The sequence below is a fragment of the Ictidomys tridecemlineatus genome, chromosome 4 (assembly GCF_052094955.1).
Source record: "Ictidomys tridecemlineatus isolate mIctTri1 chromosome 4, mIctTri1.hap1, whole genome shotgun sequence".
NCBI lineage: Eukaryota > Metazoa > Chordata > Mammalia > Rodentia > Sciuridae > Ictidomys > Ictidomys tridecemlineatus.
The window spans coordinates 39575367-39603150 of record NC_135480.1 but is presented as its reverse complement, the minus strand read 5'-3'; positions in this window follow the sequence as shown (position 1 = coordinate 39603150).

Here is a 27784-nt window from a genome sequence, read left to right as displayed (position 1 = left end):
AGGCATGCAAATAGTTAATTTATTTTTAACTAAGAATGATTTTGAGTATGATTTGCAAATCATACATATTCCTTTTGAAAGTGTCTTTTCAAATTTGTTTCCCATTTTATTGGTTTGTTCATCATATCATTATTGGGGAACAGGAAGGGTCTTTCTTTTTTTTTTTTTTTTTTAAAGAAAGAGTGAGAGAGGGGGAGAGAGAGAGAGAGAGAGAGAGAGAGAGAGAGAGAGAGAGAGAGAGAGAGAGAATTTTAATATTTATTTTTTAGTTCTCGGCGGACACAATATCTTCGTTTGTATGTGGTGCTGAGGATCGAACCCGGGCCGCACGCATGCCAGGCGAGCGCGCTACCGCTTGAGCCACATTCCCAGCCCCAAGGGTCTTTCTTAGGTATACATATGTGAAAGTTTTCTCCCATTCTCTTGCTTGCCTATTTATTTTCTGTGTATTAGTTCTTCATGAGAAAACACTTTACTTTTTCAAAAGTCTGAATAAATTATCATTTACGTTTGCTAAAACTTTGTTTTGTTAATATTTCTGTTTTCCTTAAATTTTTACTTATGAAGATATTCTCCAGTGACTTTTTTCTAAAATACGTATAATTTAGCTCTTACATGTAGTTTGTAATCCTGTAATATTAATTAAAATTAGGTAGACCAGACATTCTTTCCTAGTCTCTAAAGTTAGAGAACACCATTTTCTTCCACTCTAATTTTTCACTATAGACTTTTTTTTTACATGTTATTTTTCAAGTTGAGGAAGTTCTACTTTATTCCTATGGTATGTATAGTTTTATCAGGAATTAACATTGAATATGGCCAAATATTTTTTCTCAGGATCTATCAACTTAATCAGAGTTAACAAAAGATAAAATCAGAATTAATACAGCTGTATTCTGATTATGGTGACCACAATCCTAATGACTAAACTATAGGATAAACTTGAAAAGGAGTTATTAGGGATAAATATATAGTGCATGTTCACATGATTCTGAGTGTAAAATATTCTACATAGCACAAAGTAAAACTACCAAAAAGTAATGAGTATTTCCTACTCAGTATGTGAAAAAAAATTATTCAAATTGGAAAATTTAAAGAGATATGTAGCTGTCTGCAATAAATTCACTTGTACCTGACGTCTTCCAAACAGTATCTGAGAAAATACAACAGACAGTATAACACAGGAGTTTCTGAAATGAGTGGACATTTTGAAGACATGATGCTCCTTTCTTTTTCTGAGTTTAAATAAGTGACTATGAAGAAAAAAACTATCTATGTATGGCTTTCTGGAGTAGAATTATTTGATCCAGTTCTTAAATTAGTCACTACAACTATGAATAATATCAGAATTTTACTATAATTTTTTTCCCTTCAACCTGTTGACACTGTGTGCTTACATCAACCAGTAAGTGGCACAACCTGTTTACAGTGAGTAGCCTTCAAATGGATAATATGATGAATATGGGCCAGTTTGCCACTGAACAGTTATTGAAATGAACAGTGGCACTTCAGCTAATTTCGTAAAGTCTTGAAGCTGATAAGAAATGGAATAATTTTCTCTGAAATTCTTAAAGCAGTTGACTAGAAATATGGACTATTTGCTACATAGATAGTAGTACATATCATGAACTTAGATAATTCCATCTGTGAATTATTAAGTATACAGGCTAAATATACTGATTGTTCTGAATTTACATTAGCTCCATCCATTATAAACTCTATGACAACTTTCAACTTCATTAGCCTTAGGTGATCAACATCCTCATCATTAGAAAATAGCCCAAGACATCTTGTCTTCAACATATCTCTCTTGATGTTATACTTACTTATGAATGACACATAATATGTCATAAGTAGTTCTTGTTTGTGAAAAAAATCAATTTCAGGCACTTAAGTTGTGTTCTGATACAGAAATCTCTCTTTATCTCTGTTAATAGTTTTCAATGTCCATGCTGCATATGGTAAATAAAATATACAGAATCATGACTGAAACAAGAATAATGCCATCATAACCTTAGGTCTTTTAAAAATGAACATTTAATGTCTAAAATTCCATGCTAAAATGATAGCTTTTATCTACTGAAACATACTCACACGTTGGAATAACTAGGTATTTGGGTTTTGGCAAATAAAAAACATTGGATTTGTTACACTTAACTGTCATATTTATCAATATATATATAAATCAGTTACATGAAGAAGAACAACATGAAATCTAATGATAATTGAGATAATTTGAATATACTGTATTATCTATACATTTTTCTTTTTAAATTAACCAAATTAATTACAAACACCTGCCCTGTGCCAGCATTATTCTTTGTAAATTATGTGAAGATATCTCAAAGGTATTTGGCATCCTGGGAAATACAAATATCTATTGATTTTTATAGGCTAGTAATGCTCAAAAATTGTATTCAAATTCAAATATGAACCACTGAAGATATGTTATTTGAAGTGGCTTTCTAAGACAAATAGGATTTTTCTGCAGAAAAGATCTGTTGGAGGTAACATGGGGCAGGGTATTCCCAAGAGAAAGCATAGCTTTTTAAAAGGAACATATGCATTTTTATACAGTCTGTTGATACAGATAAAACTATTATTATACAATAACAACTTAAATGTTGTATTCAACATCCCTTTTTAGCCATGGAATAGACATATTTTTCATTTTTACGCTTTTGAAACCGCACTACTTTGCACATGCTCTGCACAGTTGTCTTGACAACTATACTTTTATTACCACTGAGCCATGAAACCAAGAGTGCTTAAGCAAAATGAAAAAAATACCCTTTTTCCCAAAAAATATTTTACTCAACCAACTATCATAAAAATGACATTGCTGTACACTTCTGGACAATTTCAGACCAATAATTAGCATTTATTTTTGTTTATTTGTATAATTGATACTAATTATCTTAAAGTCAAGAGCATTACTTCAAATATTAGACATAAAGATGAACTGTATATTCAGTATTATGTCAATTTTAATCATTTTCTGACCTAGAGACTGCGTTTATCTTGACCTTTTTGAATATCTATTTAGATAGTAAACCATGACCTTAAGATAAAGATTAGCTGGACAACTAATCTTGGAAGCATTTTAGCCACAATGAGTAGGTGTTTTGTCAAACAATTCCTAATATAGTAAAGATGACCAATTATACTGCATGAAAGATCAAAAAACAGCAAAACCAGAAATCAAATAGCATTAAATTCTTTGAAATTAAATCTTCTGCTCAGACAGCAGAAGGAGCGATTGGCTCATGTTTCTACATCATCACCTGTTTCTTGCTCATGTAATGGTCAGAATTTTCCTTTCTTTTTGTAGGACATTTGCATGAACAGATTTGGTATGTAGCAACTCAAAGCCTTGAGATTGCCAGTGATAAGAAAGCAGAGTGAGGAAGAGTGTTGAAAATCATTATAGCCACCATCTTTAGAACTGACTGCAATCATTCATATTCCTAGTACTCATGCTACCATTTGTCTAGTCCTCAGTTCAGATAACTAAATGCATTTGCATGGTTGGCAATTATCCTGAATTCTAGATATGACTGGGAAACTTGTGTTTAGTCTTTGATGCAAAATTAGCATTCATGTAAATTTTGTCAAAAATATCTGCTGTTTCAATTTCTTCCTCTTTAAATCAAGTTAGCAGCACCTTGTTTGCCTTCTTAAACTGCTTCATTATGGGACCCAGAAATATAAGTCATCTAGAAATCATTCTCGTTCTTCATAGGAAAAAGTGTATGTGACCTTTTAATAAATATATGCAAAAGCTTTATTTATTTAATTATGTTTTTAGAAATAATTCTTCCAGGGTTCTGAGGAATATGGAGGAGTAACATAGAAATCAAGCAATGTGTTACTAAAATTGATCTATAGAACTGAGCTTAGACTTGGTTATAAAATGTACATTTTCTAGCATCTCTGCTGAATTGGAATTATGCTCCCATGGACATACAGAACACCTCAGGGACCTGCAGCCCCCACTGCAAATGAAAGGTGTCATAGAGTAGGCTCCACCCATATACAATAGCAGAATAGGCTTAGCCTTAGAAAAGGCAGAACTACAAGAGAGACCCCAACGAGATGACAGACTACATGTTTGCAAAGACCATTTTCTAAGTGTTGACCATTGGGTAAGAAGAATGAATAGGCAAGGAAAAGTTAAATATAGATTTTCTTCCACAATAATTTAAGAGGGTGGAAATCTCTATTGTATGTGCCAAGGTAAGGATACAGGGAGGCAGAGGCATTTTACCTTCTATGTTTCCTACCTTTTGTTACTTTCATTCCTTTAGTTTTGACCTTCATGCTTATTGTTAACCAGGGCTTCCAGCTGGCCCCAGAGGAAATCAGACAGGCAACATACAAAAGTAGTCCTATTTTTATCTTTATGAGGTGGTCTGCTAATTCCGACTGCTTGTACATGTCACTTTTGAAAACACTTGTGAAGTATGTCCAAAGGACTCTGAAATTTGATAAAATAATGATACAATCCCATGCTTAGATTGTACCTTCTTTCCCCATAAAACACTAAAACATTTTAAAATCTTGTTTTAAACTATTATCTAAGGTCATAAAAGAAACTGTGGTACAACTCACTTTTTATTAATTGATTTATTCAATTATATACTGAATAATATATTGTTCAATAAATTATAAATTATATTGATACCTATTATACACCAGTACTCTTATTTATGGTTTTTGTAGATATAGATTTTGACATCTATAGATATAGATTTTCATTTTGACAAGTAAAAATCTTGGTCTTGTAGTGCTACATTAAAATGAGAATATATAATAATATAACACATGGCATAGTATATTATATGCTTATTACTATTGTGGCAGACAGAGTTTAGAAAAAAGTAAGGCTGTGTGAAATGCCCACAGGAGTTATCTTTTCAAGTGTGAGTAATCAATCAGGACATTGTTGGAAGGTGATATTGAACAGAAACAAAGGAAGTAAAGAGTAAACCAATATTCCAGGCAGAAAAAAAATAAAGGAGAAGTCAAAATAATTTCACCTTTACTTATTGAGAATTAAATTTAGAGGTTTGCAAAAAAAAAAATTGAAGGAATTATTCAACACAGGTATGAAATGTGTAAAATCATGGTATTTTTAAATATCAAAATTCTTATCAAAAATATTATTTCAGTAATTTTAGGTTTACAAACTGTTTTGACAATAAACCCTGTCTTTATAATAATCTCACATGGTACTTCAATATATAAAAAAGGATTGAAGCAGGACTTCTCCAGTTAATATGGAGATGGGAGGCCATAGGGTTGTTTGCAAAACTCCCTCTCACCCTTAGATCCTAGAAAGATTACAGTTTTGCCTGGCCTTATGGTGCACATTTGTAATCCCAGTTCCTCAGGAAACTGAAACAGGAGGATATCAAGTTCAAGACTAATCTGTGCAACTTAATGAGACCCTGTCTCAATATAATAAAATAAAATTATTTGGTGATGTAGCTCAGTAGTACTTGCTTAGCATGTACAAGGCCCAAGGTTCAATACCCAGTTCTGCCATTCTCCTCAAAAAAAAAAAAAATAGTGTAAATATACTTATTAAATAAGGCAGTTTTTAAAAAATTTATTTGTTCTTTTTAGATATACATGACATTAGACTATATTTTGACATATTATTCACACATAAAGTATGAAATTCTAATCAGAATCCCATTTTTGTGATTATATATAATGTAGAGTTTCACTGGTTGTGTATTCATATATGTACATAGGAAAGTTTTTTGTATAATGCACAGTTGGAGAAGTATCATTCAAAACAATTTTTAGTATAAGACCATTTATAAAAAGTGTGTCTTGTGGCATTTTGTGGGTGTGAACATAAGGAAAAAAAATCTTATGGAAAGCCATTAACATTAGCTCAGGAGAGTGATCTACACAATACAAAGAATATCTACATTGTGTCAACTGCTTTTAGTTAATTCACATTATTTTTCACCTAATATACATTCTTCTAAAATTTCTTCTAAACACTACACAATACTGTTATGTGATAACTTGAAACCAGATAGTCATTCAGTTAGCTTAAATTCAAGTCAAACAAAAGTAGTGAAAGCCACAGACTCATTAGATTGTACTGTGGATTTCTGTTTAAACCACTGATGTAATTTTTGACCTAAAAAAATGCCCCTATCTATCCAATATTTTACCATGACTCAGACTCAGAGTTAAGACACTGAGAAACCACAGAGTGAGTACTAGAATCAAGTATGATCCATGACTCATGGGAGGAAGCATCTCCCTAAGAATTACATGGACAGTTTCACATCATATCACATGTACCATCCAACATTTGTTAGGTAGCAATTCTCTTCCATGAGAGTTTAGGATGAAGTTACTATCCATACACTTGTTCCCCAATAGTTGTTAAGGTAAATGCACACAAGGCAGGGGTGACTTTATTGGGAAAGTTTTCCAACCACATTTTAAATTATAATTTTGGATTAAAATGTTCAAATTGCATACTTTTAATGAGGCAAGAGTTATAGACAAAAAATTTTTCTTCCTCTCTGAGTAGAATTGTAAAAAAAGTTAGATAAGTCTGCCTTGCATATATTGAAGATTATAGGTGATTAGAACAAAATAGAAAGACACAGGAACTAATATCTGGTACTTTCAATAGTACAGTATTTCATTAATGCCATATGCACTATGCTAAACTGTGGTGAGCCGTTCCTGCGGACTGTGGTCGCCATTACATGATGGCGCTGGCTCCGTTGTGGTCTGTGAAGGACAACTCCATATCAAAGAGAGTTGGCGTGTTCCCAGCTCCTTATCAGAGAAAGTTGGCGTGTCATTTTCTAGCACCCTGTGAGAAGGGTACACGTGGCAGCTTTGCATTGGGGTTCGCGGTGCTTTATTAAGGCTGGGAGCGGCATCCGAGGTAGTAGTAGAAAAATTATTAGAAGAATATCAAGGGCCTGAATAAACTGCTGAAAGAAGATTCCTGAGTCGCGTCTTCCTTGCGGGCAAGGGGGGTCGCGACACTAAACTTTAGTTTTCATTTAAAAAAATGCTTATGAATAGAAAGATATTGTCTTCATTAAAAATTATAGATAGGAGGAATAACATTCTGGGTGCTTGGAGTGTAGATCTGTGATAGCTACCTTGCCTATTATGAATAGTCATTGTGTGTTTGATCTCTGCACCCAAAAAAAAGTTAAAATAAAAAAATTTTTAAAAGAACTGTAATATTTTCTTCTCACTTTTAACTTTAGAGGTCATTACTTTACACTTTAAAAGAAAATAATTGAATTTTCATTCTTAATTACTTCATATCTTACTTTTTTGTAGATTTGGTTTCTGCTTAAGAACCACTGTACATATAGATTGAGATAAAATACCATTCCTCCTCTACAACTTGAAATTATCTTCATATCTATTTTGGGAAATATAATTATACCATTATAGACTAAGATTCCACAACTGTGAGGTCCAAGGAAGAGCCACATTATGAGAGTAAATTCCTTATGCTGACTTGTCTCATTATTGTGCTTGTCATGGTACACCACCTTGCCACATATTATCTATAATAGTCTGCTCCTGATTTAACTTCACGTTTAATCCCTTTATGATATTCTAGAATGTTCTTCATTGTATTTAGATGTTGAATGATTAGAAATCGAACTAAAGGGACATAATACTGAATATGGAATTGTCATGTTTATGTAACTCCAAGCACAAGATATACATATTAAGAGTTTCTAGAAAAAAGTTATCACAAAAATTGTTTTTAATCTCTTGTGGTAAAGAAAGTTGGACCTGAATAAAGGGAACAAGGGAACAGGTAATTAAATACTTCTTTTCTGCAGCCATGGTTATTTTTTGTGTGTGAGAGAGAAAAAGAGAGAGAATTTTAATATTTATTTTTTAGTTCTCGGCAGACACAACATCTTTGTTTGTATGTGGTGCTGAGGATCGAACCTGGGCTGCATGCCAGGCAAGCGCGCTACCGCTTGAGCCACATCCCCAGCCCAGCCATGGGTATCTTTAGTGAAACTGTTTCAGAAACACACAGTAATAAGAGCTACATTCAGGACAGTATTTCCCCAATTTTTAAAATTTATTTATCTCTTGCTTAAGGAGCTCTTGCACATTTCCTAAATTTCATCAATTAAATTTTAACACCACAGCCAGACATGTATCAATTCATGTATTGTGTGTGCATCTGTGCTTTACATAAAGAAAGAATGAAATTTATTTTTGCCACACCTATGAGCAATGTTATACCCATTGAGAATGTATAATCTAGAACAAATGGGACAACAGAGGCCCTAAAATGCAAAACAATGTACCTATCATTCCAAATCTAATTAATGATTTCCTGTAGAAAGTTCTTTGTACATAGTCTCCTTCTAATGCCAAACCTGAAAACACACAATTCTGTGAACAACAGAATGTAAAATTTACTGGATATACAGAGATGCCCTGAGTGAAATAAAAAATAGCAAATTTGAAGTTTAAATCTGTGTTTGATAAAGATAACTGCACTTTATTGTAATACATTTTCATATACCAGGAATTGATTGCTCTCCTTGTAATCATGGGTATAATTATGTGAGCATCATAAAAGTATAGTTTCCCTTATAAAAGATATTAATTCAATAGACTTTATATTTATTATACATTTAGAGGAATTGATTCAAAATAATTTTCATAAAATCAAATAGATTCTAAGATGTTTTAGCTCTACATGTAATGGCTGACTTGAAGGATGACATAAAAATATGTAAAGTGAAATTCTATGAGAAAAATGATTGAACATATATATGTTATCTTACTAATTGTACTGTCAGGTAAATAAGAATGATTTCATTATTATAAGTCTTATATATAAGAGTGAGATGAAGATTGGTTCTTTGCTAATAGCAAATTGTGCCTTAATGTTTTAATTTGTCTAATCCTTATTACCTAATTTTATAATTCTCAAGCATGTATATATATTTCTTGCAGAAACACTTGAAAAGCATTAAAAAATACAGAGTATAAACTGTTTATTCTTTTCAGTGTTTCCTCCTTATAGATAGCAATAACAAAATCTAGAGTCCTCTTCTTTGACCTCTCTCTCATCCTCTTTCCCACAAGAGAATCTAATCAGAAGTTCTATTGAATGAACCTTTGCAATGATCTGGGTTCATTCACTTGTTTCTGTGTATGTTTCCCAGTCTTATATCAAGCCAAAAAAAGTCTGCATTTAGCATGTCATACTGATCCCAGATATGACATTTCAAGACACCCATATCAGTACAGTAAGGATCAAAAAATTTAGAGGCAAATGCAAGTTGAATCCATCTTTCTCTCTCTTCCTTTCTCTCCCTCTGCTCCTGCCCCCTGTCTCTTCCACACACAATCAGGTTGGAAAAATTATATTATATTTTGTTTCTATTTATATCACTTTTAAACTTTAGTGCTGATTAGTATCAATATGTATTTGTGCTAGAGGGGATCTCCTAAAGTTTCTGGTCTTATTCTTTGCTTATTTATCTATATTTATTTAATGTATGTATTAAATTATTTACCTAAATACTTAAAAATTTATAATTTGTCTTTTATTTTTAATATTTATTTATTATAGGAATTATTATTTTTTCTTTTTATTAACTACCTTTGACTCTTGGTTTATACAAATCATTAATATTTATGTAGAGGATATATTCCCATTGTGGGTTCTTCTTTTAACTTTAATCCTTAAAAAATTTAAATACTCATCAATATTTATTATGCCCGTTTTTAAAATGTATTTTTGGTTCAAATTATGTTTGTTTCCTATAGGTTACATCCAAAGTATATATATATACAAAAGAGTTTACATCAGAGAGATTTAAGAGATCCTCACTCCTTTGATGACTGTGCCTCACAATAGTCGAGGTATGGCAGCAACCTATTTCACATCTAATAACTTGACAAATGGATAAATAAAATGTGGCATGTGCATATGATCGAATATTCTTCAGTCTTAAAAATGAATGAAGTCCTGTTATTTGAGACAACCAACATGGATGAGGCTGAAAGACTTATGCTAAGTGAAATTAGCCAGACACAGAATGATGAATATTACATGATATGACTTACATGAGGAATCTGAAACAGCCAAACTCAGGGGAGAAGAGAGTAGACTAAAGGTTGTTAAGGTCTGAGGGGAGGGGGAAATGGGAAGGTACAGAGCTTCAGTTACATAAATCGATGGAGTCCTAGCGATTTACTTTCAACAATAGTGCCTATACTTAACAATACAGTACATAAAAATTTTACTAATAAGATAGATATTTTGCCAAGTGTCCTGGGAGTTCATAACCCACTTGAATCAAATGTATGGAAGATGATATGTCATGAGCTTTGTAATGTTTTGAACAACCAATAATAAATTAAATAAATAAATAAATAAATAAATAAATAAATTGAAAGAAAATTTTGGAGATAATGGATATGCTTATGGCATAGATTGTGAAAAAAATTGCAGGGATATATTCTTATCTGCAAACTCATTAAATTGTGTGTATTAAATATATACAAAATCTTATGTTAACCATACTCCAGTACAGTGATTTTTAAAAATAAATTTCAAATAAAACAAAAAAATCCAGAAATAAAATTATTGGTTTTAATCTTTCTTTGAATTGAAAAAAAAATGAGTCAGAGGATGAGTCAGAGCTACCAGTCACATTAAAATTTGAGGTAGTGTGGGAACTTCAAAAGGGAGGAGATTAAATAGTAGTGGTCAAAAATGTATATGCGTAATTCCCATCAATCTTTTTTGCAGCTCCAGCACTGTTGTGCACAGGTTAGATTCCAAATGTACGAAGTAACAAATCTACCTGAAAGAATGAAAACAGGAACAATTTAAGAAATTTCCTGGATTTGAAGAGACAGAGTTCAAGTTTTGCCAATTTAGTGCAACTAAAAATATCTGGGATTTTCATTGAAACTTTAGAAAAGTGATATCTTAAAAGTAAGTGGAGGATTATTGGCTGTAATATAGTACTGTATTGTACTCTGCTAATAGCTTCTTCAAGTCTTGCTTTGTAAGATTTCATATATGAGTTTCACTTTTTGAGATCAAACTATATTTGAATTTCTGTGCCTGGCTTATATCTCTAAGTATAATGTCCTCCAGGTTTATTAATAACATTTTTTCTAAAAGCACTTTCAGATGATATAAATAGTTCTCATAATGCAAAATTTAAAAGATTATTATATATTTCCATAATATTTTACTTGGATATACAAATAATGTGTGTGTGGTTATAGGAAGGTATGTGTGTATATATGTATGTGTGTATACATATGTTTATGAATATGTAATTTTCTGTAATTAAAAGGAGATATGGAAATAAGATTATGTATAGAGAGAGATATAGGCTCTGGATGCTGAGGCAGGAGGATCACAATTTCAAACATAGCCTCAAAAACTCAGTGAGGCTCTAAACAACTTAGTAAGACTCTGTCTCAAAATAAAAACCAAAAAGTGCCGTGGATGCTGCTTAGTGATTGAGCACTCCTGGGTTCTATCCCAGGTACCAAAAAAAAAAAAAAACAGTGAAATAAAGGTACTTTCTGATAAATTTATTTTTTTACAATTTGTCACTAGAAAACATGCACAACTACATGAAAATATAAAGAAAAACTTTAAGTCAAAGATAAATGACTACAGATGAAATCTCAGATCTATAGGATGAAATAATATTAATAGAAGTATTACATATGTGGGTGATTTCAAAAAATCATTTTTTCTTATATTCCTTAAAGGCCAATTAACTCCAATTAAAAAAGTAACAAAGTATTATGAGCTTTTAAATATATAGAATTAATATAAATGACGATAATAACATAAAGTGTCAGAGAATTCACATTTTAATGTGAATTCCTTGTATTTTCATGTGAACTGGTATAACATTAATTCAAGTTTGAGAAGAGGGGAGACCTAAGCTCAAAATCATTGACGAATGGAGGTCCCTCACCATTATGACTGCAAAGCTTAATCATGTTTGGGCAGTTTATTTATGAGCAAGTGATAGGAATTATCCTCTCATGAGTTTTTTAATCTACTGGGTTTGTTATCCATATAATATAATCAAGCACTTCCTATTTGTTTCTTGCTCTTGAAACCTCTGTACATAATTTCCCTCTCCTTATATTCCTTACCTACCTTCTTTGTCCTTTCTGTACCCTTCATGAAAAAATTGTTCTTCTTCAATATTATTAAGAAATTTATACATAAATTTATCTCATCCCCATCTAATGCACGCACATCTCATGTACTTTATAGTCACAATCTTAAGTGGTTTAAAAATAATTTATAGTATGCATGGATTAAATTTGACAAGTAAAAATCACCCTTATTATATAATTTTATAAAAAGGATTTATATATATAAACAGTACAACAGTACTGTAGATGGCATCAACAGAGGTCATTGAAAAGTTGGGAGAAGTTTTTTTTTTCTTTGAATAAAATAAATATTGTCCATTAAAAAGTCACTTTATCATTTATTGACCCACAGTGAGTCTTTATGTCCACCCATTCATAATGCATTGAGGCTCAAAAACAGAATCCTAAATAATCAATCTGAAATTTAGAGGACTGAATGGGTCCATTTATCTTTCACATGCCCTCATTTTCACAACATGATATTTTATAATAAATTAATTTTGAGTTACAGAAAAAAAGCAACCATAGCAGGTATTAACATATGGATACAGTAGTGAACACCTATAATCCCAGCAACTCTGGGGGCTGAGGTAGGAAATTACAAGTTCCAGACTAGTTAAGGGCCTCAACAATTTAAGGATCTCCTGTCTTAAAACAGAAAACAAAAGGGACCTGGAATATGGTTCAGTGGTAAAGTTCCCCCTGGTTTAATGCTCAGTACCCCACCCCCACTCTGCCAAAAATGTCATTAGGCATCAAATCATGCATTTGGTAAACTTTCACTATTTGTTATATTGCAGTAAATACAAACTTTCCTGTTAGAATTAGCATAAGCAAATGTATTTATTTCTTCCAACTTGTTTATTTAAAGAAAACAAACTTTAGTAAGTTATTTAAATAATTTTCATCTAAATTTATTATACTGTTGAGGTTACAGAATTTGTTGATTCAAGTGAAAACCATTGTCCTAGCTTTAATCATTTTTTAATTTTTTTCTGTTTCTTTTTGTTTTGTTTTGTTCTGTTAATTTTGGTTATTACTGTAGATGTAAGTGCATATGCTTATGTTGTTTGAGTTTTAAACTTGTGGGTTCTAACAATTAAATGCAAGTTCTTGTCTTAGATTCTAGATTTACCATTTTCTAGTTGAGACATCATCTCAGAAATGCTCCACAATTTAAAATAGTACCACATTTTTTTTTTATCTCTTAAACACAAATAGTATTTCAAGTGAGATCACATAGTCTCTTTAACATTTTTTTGTAGAACGAAGTTGAGCAATTTTGAGTCTTGGTATTTGTCCTGTATGGTGGCATATATGGGGGGAAATCCAAACTCTAATATTTTGTTGAATGTACAATACTTTGGAAGCATCATAGGAAAATAAATGACAGCTTCAAAGGTAGACAATTTTGTTCTTTGTGGATTAAAATAACAAGATGATTTACCAGGAAAAGCCTTTCTGGGTGTTAATCTTCAAAAGGCTGGTATTAAAAATCTGGGAACCCTTGGATGAGGTCACCTTAGCTTCATCCTTAAAGACTGCAACATTGTGTCTCTCTGACTATTGTTCTCTGGTAATTCCTCCCTCTGATTGAATACAAAAGGAAATTTCTGCTTTCAAGGACATGAACAGGTAATTTTTCCTACTTGGCTAATTCAGAACTGTATTTCCATTTTGAGATGCTTAACCTCAATCACTTCTGCAATATACCTTTTGCCATGTCAACTATCTTACTCACACATTCTGGGAATAAGAGGTGGAAATCAAGGGATTTTTATTTTACCTGCCTGAATTTGAGTGGTTAACTAAAATAAAAATCTAAACTGCAAAAATAAAGGAATATTAATGATGTTTGCTGTGGAATTATGTCCCCATAATCTCAAATGTGATTGGATTTGATAACAGGATATTTTATGTGATTATTAAGACCCAATGAGATCATAAGTGCTGTGCCCTAATCCAGTACAGCTGGTGTCTTTATGTAGCAAGGAAAAGACTTCAGAACACCCTCTCTCTCTCCCTCTTTTTCTCCCTCCCTTCTTTCCCCTTTCTCTGTGACCTTTGAGGACACAGCAAGAAGGTGTTCTTTTATAATCGAAGAAGAATGTTCTTATCAGAAATGGAATCCTCCTGGAACTTGATCTTGTTGAATAAATTGTTCTTGTCATACTCAACCTATAGTATTTTAATATAGCATCCTGAGTATACAACTGTAGCTTTTTACTGATTTGATATTGCATTAACATCTATAACATATTTCCATATGTTAGATGATTTTTATTCATTCTTATTCTTCTATAATTTTAATAAAATACTTTCATTATGTTCAATTTCAAACTTTAAGAATATTATTGAACATTATTTTTCATATTTCTTCAATCATTTACCTGTAAGTTTTAATATGACTTGAATTTCTCAGTATTTTTATAGATATGCAATTGAATATATACATGCATATCCATATATTAGAATTTTGCAAAACAGACTATACTCCTAAATATAAAGATTTTGGAGATTATAGTAAATCAAATGAAAAGTATAGAGATTAAAATGTAAAGCCAAAGATTTATTCTTAACATTATTATATAATAGGAGAAACAGAAAGTCAAATTATGTATAACACATAAAAATTGAAAAGGAATTTAGTCAAATATTCTCTTTTAAAAACCAATTCTGTGTTCTTCAGAACCATTGAGAAACCTCAGTGAAGAGTTCTTTTGCTTTATATAACACAGACTGATGCAGTACTTCTTTGTGCTGCATGACTTGCCAAGCACACAATTTCTTTCTTCTTTATGTTTTCTTTACTTCCAGCTTATGAAGAATATGCTATTTATTCAGGATGATAAAATAAAAAAAACTAAAAAGTTCATATATTTGTATTTGGCAACTAGAGACCTCTCTCTGATTCCTGATCATCATGTGAGCTGCTTCCCTCCACCACACTCTTCAGCAGTGTTGTTCAGCCTCATCTAGAGTCCTGTGGAATGGAGTCTGTTGTCAATGGATTGAGACCTCTGCTCTATGAGCCCCTAAATAAACTTTTCCTCCTCTAAATTATTCTCCTCAGATCTTTTAGTCACAGCAGCAGAAAAAATGTAATTAAAGCATTTAGTGTATATTATTCAATTGTCATAATATTCCTACATAGATCTATCACATATTTTAGTGATTCCTTATTTTAGTTAGGGAATATTTTGTCCAATTTTGATCATTATAAGCAACAGTATTTTTTCTAAGCATTTATAATGATCATAATTACCAGCTGAACACATGTAACCTGATAGACACATTATGACATGTTTATTTTAGTTTTCATCAAATGATTCTTGATCAAAACTCTTCCAAATACAGATCATAGAAACTAGAATTTCTCCTTCCCTTGCTGAGATGTGGAAATTCTAATCTTCTCTCATCTTCCTGATGGTATTGGCCAAGAAAAAATTCTCTTACTTACTCTTGTCCACTGGTAGGTCATGAGACCCTACTTATTCCTGAGGGGTTCTTCCTTATGCCCTGGAGGGAGGACTGATTTACAGAGAGGATTGCTAAATTTCTTCAAATCTATTCTAGCATTAGATCACACCCATTTTATCCAATAACATTAGAACAGGTTTGTCAATACTTCAATCATGCCTGTACAATTAAATTTCTATAAAAACCAGAAGAAGAGGTTTGAGAGAGTTTCTGGATGGCTGAACATACTCAAGTTTCTAAAAAGTAGTGTCCAAAAGGCATAGAAGCTCTCTATCCCTGTTACCCTCTGCATCTCTTCATCTGTATCCTCTGTAACATCCTCAACTCCAGAAACTAGACAGGCAGAGAGTGTCAGAACTGAATGGGATTGGAGGACACCCAGGTGGTGGGCACTGCTGCGAACTGCTTGCTTGCTTGGTATGTGTGAGGTCCTCACACTTCAGAAATCTCCTGCATTGTTTGTAGTGTGAGCAAAGAGGAAGAAGAAAAACATGATTTAAGTTTTTTTTATCCAAACATACCTGACATTTCTGGTAATGAGTTCAAAGTGAAGTATCGTTCCACATTTTCTTTTCCAATGAAAGCCCATTTATCAAGCTTTCACTGTAAAGCTTGATCTTTTACATCTTTGAACATGCAATCAAATTTCTATCACTTGACATACAATCCCTAAGTCTACATAGTATATAAATTTTAAAATAAAAATGCAAATATAAGGAAAATATAAGGGATCACAGACAAAAAAAGCAAGGGCAATATATAAACTCAATAATTACATATAATTTGTCCATAAATTCTACTGGTATTACCATAACTAAAGAGTTTGTTGAATGAATGGAAGATCTTTCTACAAAAGCACACCAATTCATCAAGTTAAAAGTCAATGATAAATAACAATAGACATCATCATATACAACAAAAGATACCTCAGATTAAGCTAATAATCTTATATGAATTTTGTACTTTGATTTTATTCTTAAAATTGGGTATTATCATTACCTCCATTAAATATGAAAGAACAAATTGAAACTCAACTTGAAATTTAAAATGCTTAACTATTTTTTAATTTCAAATGTAATGGGTAAGTGAAATGAGACTCAGAGATTTGAGTATAATTCTAACAGATGTCAAAACTCATGTGTTGGGGGCTAGGGATTTAGCTCAGTGGTAGAGCACTTTCCCTAATATGCAGCAAGCCTTGTGTTCAATCCAAAGCAAAGAAACAAAAAAGTGTACATACAACTCCCCATATATTTATAGTTTCCTTCTAGTAATAAGTAATTTAACAGATAAATTTAAAAACTGATCATATTCTCTGGGAAAACATCCTCAAAAAGTGGGATTTCTTTTTCTCCTGTGTATGTGGCACCTAATGGGATAGGGTTTAATAACACAGGTGGATAGTTTTGATCAGGTCTTTGTTTTTTTCTTGTCCCTGAGGTTCATGTCTATGAACCTAGGAGCTAAGGGGGACTAGACAATGGTGTTAGAAATAAACTTGTCTAGCTGTTTCATCTTGGTTATTGAGATTCAAATTCCTCAAGACCATGAAAGAATGAAGCACCAGAATAATAATAATGAAAAGAAAGTTTAGAGACAAAGATGGAGAAGAGAGAATTTTCAGGGTACTTTTTCCTAAGAGGAATAGATGCTAAGGTCCTGTCATGTAGCTTAGATACTCCCTGGCTTTCTCAAGCACCTTGCCTGAGAAATACTCAGAGACAAAACACACACACACACACACACACACACACACACACACACACACACACACTGAAACACATGTATAAAAGTTTTAGAAAATGTTGATTTAAAAGTTCAATTTTTCGTTACTCCAGGGCTTATGAGAGCCTATAACAAGTAGCATTTAATGCACTATATCAAAGGATACAGCCTAGTGCCTTTTCAAATTCATTTAATCCTTAATCCCTTAAAACCTGTTCTGTATTCTATGAAACACACTTTGCGGAAACACTGGTCAACTGACTTCAAAACTCCTTAAAGTACTTTGTCAACCACAAAAAGGACGCATTGTTAACCTTTCTAAAAGCAGATTCAAAAGTAGGCTAGTTTTACATAATTTTAAAGGCAGTTTAATATTCCTATAACTTTTTCTATGATTTTTAAAAAATATGCCTTGTCAATGTTCTTGAAGGCACACACTGCATTGTCTGGCTGGAAAAAAATATTAATGTCAATTTTAGGGAGAGTGATTTAGAATAATAAGACTCTAAGTGCTAAGAGGTCTTAAGAACAATTACCTGATGTATTTTGCTAACATTTACCTTGATTTTTGGTATATCTAAGAGCAATATAAATAAGAAGCCAGGGTAAAATAATATGTTTCATATGTATGCCACACAATATGATTAGTGAAAAGGAAACATCATGACATAATATAAAATCAATGTTTTCTAATTCAAAATGCAGTATCATCATAAATCCAATACTGTCTTATAAGAGGTTAATATATAAAATATATAACACATAAATAGCCAATAGTTATTTTTAAAATTACTAATTATCAGGGAAACACAAAACAAAATCATAATGATATATTATCTCAAAGTCATTAGGATGGTTATTTTTAAAAATATAAATAATTTTGTCAAGATTGTGGAGAAAAAATTATCCTGTACAATGTTGATGGAATTCTAAATTGGTAGAGTCACTAAAAAAAAAAATCTGAAGGAACCACAAAAAGAATCTACCTACTCTATTCAACTCTCATATGATCCAGCACTCCTGCTTCTGCATATACACACATATCCAAAGAAACAGAAATCAGGATCTCAGATAGATACCTGTACCCATATTCACACACAATATACACAGTGCTCAACACGTGGAAATAGCTTAAATGTTCATCATTGGAAAATGGATGAAAGAAATGTGATAGATACATATAATGAAATATTATTAACCTTTAAAAAAAGAAATTAATTTGCAACAACATGGCTGGACTGCAGGGCATTATAAGTGAGATATGCAAGTCACCATAAGAAACCATATTTCAGTTGGCCTTATGAAAAAAAGCAGGACACATAATGTATAGCATGGTGACAAAAAGAAACAGTGCCATGCTGTGTGCTTGAAATTTTCTGTGAGGGTAGATTCTACTTGTTCTTGCCCAGAAATGTATAAAAATAAGTTAAAATCAACTATATGAACTGAGAGATATACTAGTTATCTTGACTGTGGTAGTTATTTTACAGTGTATACATATATCAAATTATTGAATTGTATGCTTTAAGTAGATACTATTTTAAAAAGTACAGATCAAGCTGGGACTTGGGAGGCTGAGGAAGGAGGATTGCCAATTCAAGGCCAGCTTCTCCAACTTAGTGGGTCACTGTCTCAAAATAAAAATTAAAAAGGACTAGAGATTTATCTCAGTGGTAGAGAACCCCTGGGTTAAATCCCAGCAGTTCAGAAAAAGAAGATAAAAAGTAAATATTTAAATAAAATTTTGAGGCCATTGCTGCTGTCTCTGATTCTGCTGTTGCCAGCCTGAGGTTATCTGGAGGTCTTCTTTCTGGGTGCTGCTGCCCAGAAGAAACCATTGCCCAGATGCAACTGAAGCCAACACTGCTGCTGACCTCTGGAGATTGCCTGGTGACACTGCCCCCACTGCCCCCAGCTGCAGTCATTTCAGATAAAGTAGACTTCAAACCAAAGTTAATCAGAAGAGACCAAAAGAAGGCATTTCGTACTTCTTACAGGAAGTATATATTAGCAGGACATAACTATTATAAATACTTATGCCCCAAACAATGAAGCATCTATGTACATCAAAAAAACACTTATCAATTTCAAGAGTCAAATAGATCACAATACAATAATACTGGGTGACTTTAACACACCTCTCTCACTACTGGACAGATCTTCCAAACAAAAACTAAATAAGGAAACTATAGAACTAAATAATACAGCCAATAATTTAGACTTAACAGAATATTTCATCCATCAATGAATAAATATACTTTATTCTCAGTAGCACATGGCTCCTTCTGTAAAATAGACCATATCTTATGTCACTCTTCATAAAAACAACAACAACAACAATAACAACAACAATAACAACAACAAAGAGATAATACCCTGCATTCTATCAAACCACAGTGGAATGAAATTAGAAATCAATGATAAAATAAAAAATAGAAACTACTGAAACACATGGAGAGTAAATAATATGCAATTGAATGATGGATGGATAGTAGAAGAAATCAAGGATGAAATAAAAAAAATTCTTAGAGGTAAATGAGACTATTTATACAACATATCAACATCTCTGGGACACCATGAAAGCAGTACCAAGAGGAAAGTTTATTGCATTGAATGCATTAATTAAAAAAATAAAAAGTTAACAAATAAATGACCTAAAAATAAATCTCAAATCCCTAGAAAAAGAAGAGCAAAACAACACCAACAGCAGTAGAAGATGGGTAATAATTAAAATCAAAGCTGAAATTATTGAAATTGAAACAAAAGAAACAATGGAAAAAATTGACAAAACAAAATTTGGTTGTTTGAAAAAATAATTAAAATAGATAAACCCATGACCATGCTAATGAAGAGAGAACTCAAATTACTAAAATACAAGATGAAAAAGGAAATACCCAACAGACACTTCTAAAATACAGTAGTTAGAAACTATTTTGAAAATTTATACTCTAATAAAATATACTCGGAAAATATCAAAGACTTCAAAATATTTCTATAGATATATGACCTACTCAAACTGAATGAGGAGATCATACATTATTTAAACAGATCAATTTCAAGTAATGATGAAGAAAATGCCATCAAAATCCTACCAACTAAGAAAAGCCCAGAACCAGATGGATTCTCAGCCGAGTTCTACAAGACATTCAAAGAAGAATTAACATCAATGCATCTTAAAGTATTTCATAACCATTTTTTCAATCTTTTTGTAGGCTTCTGTCCTGGGTCCAGAGTCCAGGTATCTGTGCTTTGCAGAATCTGAAAACAAACCACAGGGAGAACACTGAGAACCCTGAGAGCCAGGAAATGGATCACCAGGCAATGCTGAGCTGACGTGGATCTGGGGCGAACACTCTGGGCCTCTCAGAACACCCACCGAGCCCGGATCAGCTGAATTCAAGCTCCTGTTCACCTGCTTCTCGAAGACAAATCACTGTGACTCAGCACTAAATGATCCCATTGAAACAACTGGTCGGCCCTTCTGAACCTACGGAAGTTAGTACCAACTGAGCCTTCATAGGCAGAGGCCACAGGATTGAAACGAGGCTTGGGAGAGCCAGTCAGGACCCACCCCTTGCATTGGTCACCTGGCAAAGGGAACGAACTGTCGCCATTTGCATGGGATACCACCATGGCAGAGAACTGACTTCACCAGAATGCGGTGGAGGATATAACTTAATTGAAACTGGCAGCGACAGCATCAAATAAATTTATAGGAGTGAATAATAACTCAGCAGTCAAACAGAACAAGAAGTAACATGAGCAACATGAAAAAGCAAAGAAGAAAAGGAGTACAAACATTACAGAACAGCCTAAATATTCAGGAGGACCTAGAGAAATCAGAAAAATGGTCAAATAAAGAACTCAAGGAATGCCTTCGACAGATGGAATGGAATCTAAAAGAGGATATGAGACAACAAATTCAAACAGTGAAAGAACACATTGAAAATGAATTACATAAACAGATAAAAGAAGAAGTTAAGCATATTTATGAGGAGATACAGATTATAAAAAAATCAAAAAATAATTCTAGAAATGAAGGACACTATAAACAAGATTAAAAACTCAAATGAGAGTATCACTAACAGAGTGGAGCAAGTAGAAGCCAGAACTTCAGATAATGAAGACAAAATATATCATCTTGAAAAGAGTCTAGCCAACTCAGAAAGGCTGGTAAAAAAATCACGAGAAAAACATCCAAGAGATATGAGATAGCATAAAAAAACAAACTTAAGAGTCATCTGGATAGAGGAAGGTATAGAGGTTCAAACAAAGGGAATGAGCAACCTGCTGAATGAAATAATTATAAGAAAACTTTCCAGAAATAAAAAGGAAACGGATATACAAATTGTAGATGCATACAGGACACCGAGCATACAAAATCACAGTAGACCAACGCCAAGACACATTGTTATGAAGATATCCAATATACAGAACAAAGAGAAAATACTAAAATCTATAAGAGAAAGGAGGCAGATTACATTCAGGGGTAAACCAATAAGGTTTTTCATCACAGATGCTGAAAGCGAGAAGATCCTGGAACAACATATTTCAAACACTGAAAGACAATGGATGCCAACCAAGAATTTTGTATCCAGCAAAATTAAGCTTCAGGTACAACAACAAAATAAAAATATTTCACATAAACAAAAGTTAAAAGAATTTTCAGCCAGAAAACCAGCATTGCAAAGGATTTGAGCAAAACAGTACACGAGGAAGAAATGAAAATCAATAACCAAAACCATCAGTGGGAAGTGCCTCAGTAAAGACAGAGAGCGGGGGGAAAGCTAATCATGGAGAAACAAACTAAATTTAAAAAAAAAAAAGATAATCAAACTTGGCTGGAAGTACAAACCATATATGAATAGTAACTCTAAATGTTAATGGCTTAAACACGCCAATAAAGCGACATAGGCTGGTAACATGGATTAAAAAAAAACAAATACAACAATATCCTGCCTCCAGGAGACACATCTGATTGGAAAAGGCGTACGCAGGCTGAAGGTGAAAGGTTGAGAAAAAATATACCACGCACATGGTCCCTGTAAGCAAGCAGGGGTGGCCATCCTCATATCAAATAAAATCGATTCAAGACTAAGTTAATCAAAAGGGATAAGGAAGGACATTATATACAGTTAAAAGGAACCATTCACCAACAAGACATAACAATTATCAATATTTATGCAACAAATAATGGTGCTGTGACATTCATAAACAAATTCTCCTTAAGTTCAAGAATCAAATAGACGACAACACAATAATTATGGGTGACTTCAACACACCTCTCTCACCATTGGACAGATCCTCCAAACAGAAGTTAAATAAAGAAACTATAGAACTCAATATCACAATCAATAACCTAGACTTAATTGACATATATAGAATATATCAACCATCATCAAGTGGATATACTTTTTTCTCAGCAGCACATGGATCCTTCTCAAAAATAGACCATATATTATGCCATAGGGCAACCCTCAGTAAATATAAAGGGGTGAAGATAATATCATGCATTTTATCTGATCATAATGGAATGAAACTGGAAATCAATGATAAAAGAAGGAAGAAAAAATCCTACATCACATGGAAATGAAAAATATGTTACTGAATGATCAATGGGTTACAGAAGACATAAAGGAAGAAATAAAAAAATTCTTAGAGATAAATGAAAATACAGACACAACATATCGGAATCTATGGGACACAATGAAAGCAGTTTTAAGAGGGAAATTCATCATCTGGAGGTCATTCCTCAAAAAAAGAAAAATCCAAAAAATGAATGAGCTCACACATCATCTCAAAGCCCTATAAAAGTAAGAGTAAAACAACAGCAAATATAGCAGAAGGCAAGAAATAATTAAAATCAGAGCGGAAATCAACAAAATGGAAACAAAAGAAACTATTGAAAAAATTGACAAAACTAAAAGTTGGTTCTTCGAAAAAATAAATAAGATTCACAGACCCTCAGCCATGCTAACGAAGAGAAGAGAAAGAACTCAAATTACTAACATACGGGATGAAAAAGGCAACATCACATTAGATTCTACAGAAATACAGAAGATAATTAGGAATTATTTTGAAAACCTATATTCCAATAAAATAGAAGATAGTGAAAATCAATAAATTTCTTAAGTCATATGATTTTCCTCCTGAGTCAGGAGGATACACATAATTTGAACAGACCAATATCAATAGATGAAATAGAAGAAGCAATCAAAAGACTACCAACCAAGAAAAGCCCAGGACTGGATGGGTATACAGCGGAGTTTTACAAAACCTTTAAAGAAGAATTACTACCAATACTTTTCAAGTTATTTTAGGAAATAGAAAAAGAGGGAGCTCTTCCAAATTCATTCTATGAGGCCAACATCACCCTGATTCCAAAACCAGACAAAGAAACCTCAAAGAAAGAAATCTACAGACCAATATCTCTAATGAACCTAGATGCAAAAATCCTCAATAAAATTCTGGGGAATCGAATACAAAAACACATCAAAAAAATTGTGCACCATGATCAAGTAGGATTCATCCCTGGGATGCAAGAATGGTTCAATATACGGAAATCAATAAATGTTATTCACCACATCAATAGACTTAAAGATGAGAACCATATGATCATCTTGATAGATGCAGAAAAAGCATTTGACAAAGTACAGAATCCCTTTGTGTTCAAAACATTAGAAAAACTAGGGATAACAGGAACTTACCTCAACATTGTAAAAGCTATCTATGCTAAGCCTCAGGCTGGCATCATTCTGAATGCAGAATAATTGAAGGTATTCCTTCTAAAATCTGGAACAAGACAGGGATGCCCTCTATCACCACTTCTATTCAATATAGTTTTCAAAACACTGGACAGAGCAATTAGACAGACAAAAGAAATTAAAGGCATAAAAATAGGAAAAGAAGAACTTGAATTATCACTATTTGCAGATGATATGATCCTATACCTAGAAGACCCAAAAGGGTCTACAAAGAAACTACTAGAACTAATAAATGAATTCAGCAAAGTGGCAGGATATAAAATCAACACACATAAATCAAAGGCATTTCTGCATATCAGCAACAAAACTTCTGAAACGGAAATGAGGAAAAATACCCCATTCACAATACCATCAAAAAATAAAATAAAATACTTGGGAATCAACCTAACAAAATAGGTGAAAGATTTATACAATGAAAACTACAGAACCCTAAAGAGAGAAGTAGAAGAAGATCTTAGAAGATGGAAAAATGTACCCTGTTCATGGATAGGCAGAACTAACATCATCAAAATGGCGATATTACCAAAAGTTCTCTATAGGTTTAATGCAATGCCAATCAAAATCCCAATGGCATTTCTTGTAGAAATAGATAAAGCAATCATGAAATTCATATGGAAAAATAAAAGACCCAGAATAGCAAGAGCAACTCTAAGCAGGAAATGTGAATCAGGCAGTATAGGGATACCAGATTTCAAACTATACTACAGAGCAATACTAACAAAAACAGCATGGTACTGGTACCAAAACAGGTGGGTGGACCAATGGTACAGAATAGAGGACACAGAGACTAATCCACAAAGTTACAACTATCTTATATTTGATAAAGGGGCTAAAAGCATGCAATGGAGGAAGGATAGCATCTTCAACAAATGATGCTGGGAAAACTGGAAATCCATATGCAACAAAATGAAACTGAATCCCCTCCTCTCGCCATGCCCAAAAGTTAACTCAAAATGGATCAAGGAGCTTGATATCAAATCAGAGACTCTGTGTCTGATAGAAGAAAAAGTTGGCTCTGATCTACATATTGTGGGGTCAGGCTCCAAATTTCTTAATAGAACACCCATAGCACAAGAGTTAATAACAAGAATCAACAAATGGGACTTACTTAAACTAAAAAGTTTTTTCCTCAGCAAGAGAAACAATATGAGAGGTAAATAGGGAGCCTATATCATAGGAACAAATCTTTAATCCACACACTTCAGATAGAGCCCTAATAACCAGAATATACAAAGAACTCAAAAAATTAGACAATAAGATAACAAATAACCCAATCAACAAATGGACCAAGGACCTGAACAGACACTTCTCAGAGGAGGACATACAATCAATCAACAAGTACATGAAAAAATGCTCACCATCTCTAGCAGTCAGAGAAATGCAAATCAAAATCACCCTAAGATACCATCTCACTCCAGTAAGATTGGCAGCCATTATGAAGACAAACAACAAGTGCTGGCAAGGATGTGGGGAAAAGTGTACTCTTCTACATTGCTGGTGAGACTGCAAATTGGTGCGGCCAATTTGGAAAGCAGTATGGAGATTCCTGGGAAAGCTGGGAATGGAACCACCATTTGTCCCAGCTATTGCCCTTCTCAGACTATTCCCTGAAGACCTTAAAAGAGCATACTACAGGGATACTGCCACATCGATGTTCATAGCAGCACAATTCTCAATAGCTAGACTGTGGAACCAACCCAGATGCCCTTCAATAGATGAATGGATAAAAAAAAAAATGTGGCATTTATACACCATGGAATATTACGCAGCACTAAAAAATGACAAAATCATGGAATTTGCAAGGAAATGGATGGCACTAGAGCAAATTATGCTAAGTGAAGCTAACCAATCCCTAAAAAACAAATGCCAAATGTCTTCTTTGATATAATGAGAGAAACTAAGAACAGAGCAGGGAGGAAGAGCAGGAGGAAAAGATTAACATTAAACAGAGACATGAGGTGGGAGGGAAAGGGAGAGAAAAGGGAAATTGCATGGAAATGGAAGGAGATCCTCATTGTTATACAAAATTACATATAAGAGGTTTTGAGGGGAATGGGAAAAAAAACAAGGAGAGAAATGAATTACAGTAGATGGGGTAAAGGGAGAAGATGGGAGGGGAGGAGGGGGGAATAGTAGAGGATAGGAAAGGTAGCAGAATACAACAGTTACTAATATGGCTTTATGTAAAAATGTGGATGTGTAACCGATGTGATTCTGCAATCTGTATTTGGGGTAAAAATGGGAGTTGATAACCCACTTGAATCTAATGTATGAAATATGATATGTCAAGAGCTTTGTAATGTTTTGAACAACCAATAAAAAAAGAAAAGAAAGAAAAAAAAAGTATTTCATGACATTAAAAAGGAAGGAACCCTTCCAAACTTATTCTATGAGGCTAATATCACTCAGATACCAAAATCAGACAAAAATACATCAGGAAAAGAAAATTTTAGACAAATATCCCTGATGAACATAGATGCAAAAATTTCCAATAAAATTCTGTCAAATTGCATTCAAAAATGTATTAAAAATATAGTGCACCATGATCAAGTGCAATTCATTCAAGGGATGCAGGGATGGTTCAACATATGGAAATCAATAAGCATAATACATCATATTAATAGACTTAAAGACAATAATCATATGATCATCTCAATAGATGCAGAAAAAGCCTTTGACAAAATATAGCACACCTTCATGTTCAAAACGCTAGAAAAACTAGGGATAGTAGGTACATACCTTAACATTATAAAAGCTATATATGCTAAACCCAAGGCCAGCATCATTCTAAATAGAGAAAATTTGAAAGCATTCCTGCTGCAAACTGAAATAAGACAAAGATGTCCTCTTTCACCACTTTTGTTCAACATCATCCTTGAATCTCTAGCCAGAGCAATTAGACAACGAAAGAAATTAAAGGGATACAAATAAGTAACGAAAAAATCAAACTATCACTATTTGCTGATGATATGATTCTATATCTAGAAGATCCAAAAAAAATTCCACCAGAAAACTTTTAGAATTATTAAATGAATTCAGCAAAGTATCAGGATACAAAATCAACACCCCTAAATCAAACACATTTCTATATATCAGCGATGAATCCAGGGAAAGAAAAATTAGGAAAACTACTCCATTCACAATAGCCTCAAAAAACAAAACAAAACAAAACAAAATCTGGAAATCAATCTAACAAAAGAGGTGAAAGAGCTCTACAATGGAAACTACAGAACCCTAAAGGAAGAAATTAAAGAAAACCTCAGAAGATGAAAAGATCTCCCATGCTCCTGGATAGGCAGAATTAATATTCTCAAAATGGCCATACTCCCCAAAGCATTATGCAGATTTAATTCAATTCCTATTAAAATCCCATTGACATTCTTCATAGAAGTAGAAAAAGCAATCACAAAATTTATTTGGAAAATTAAGAGACCCAGAACAGATAAAGCAATACTTAGCAAGAAAAGTAAAGCAGGAGACATCACACTATCCAACCTTAAACTATACTACAGAGCTAGACTAACAAAAATGGCAAGGTGTTGGCACCAAAATAGACTTGTAGACCAATGGTACAGAATAGAGGACACAGAGATAAACCCATATAAATATGGTTATCTCATACT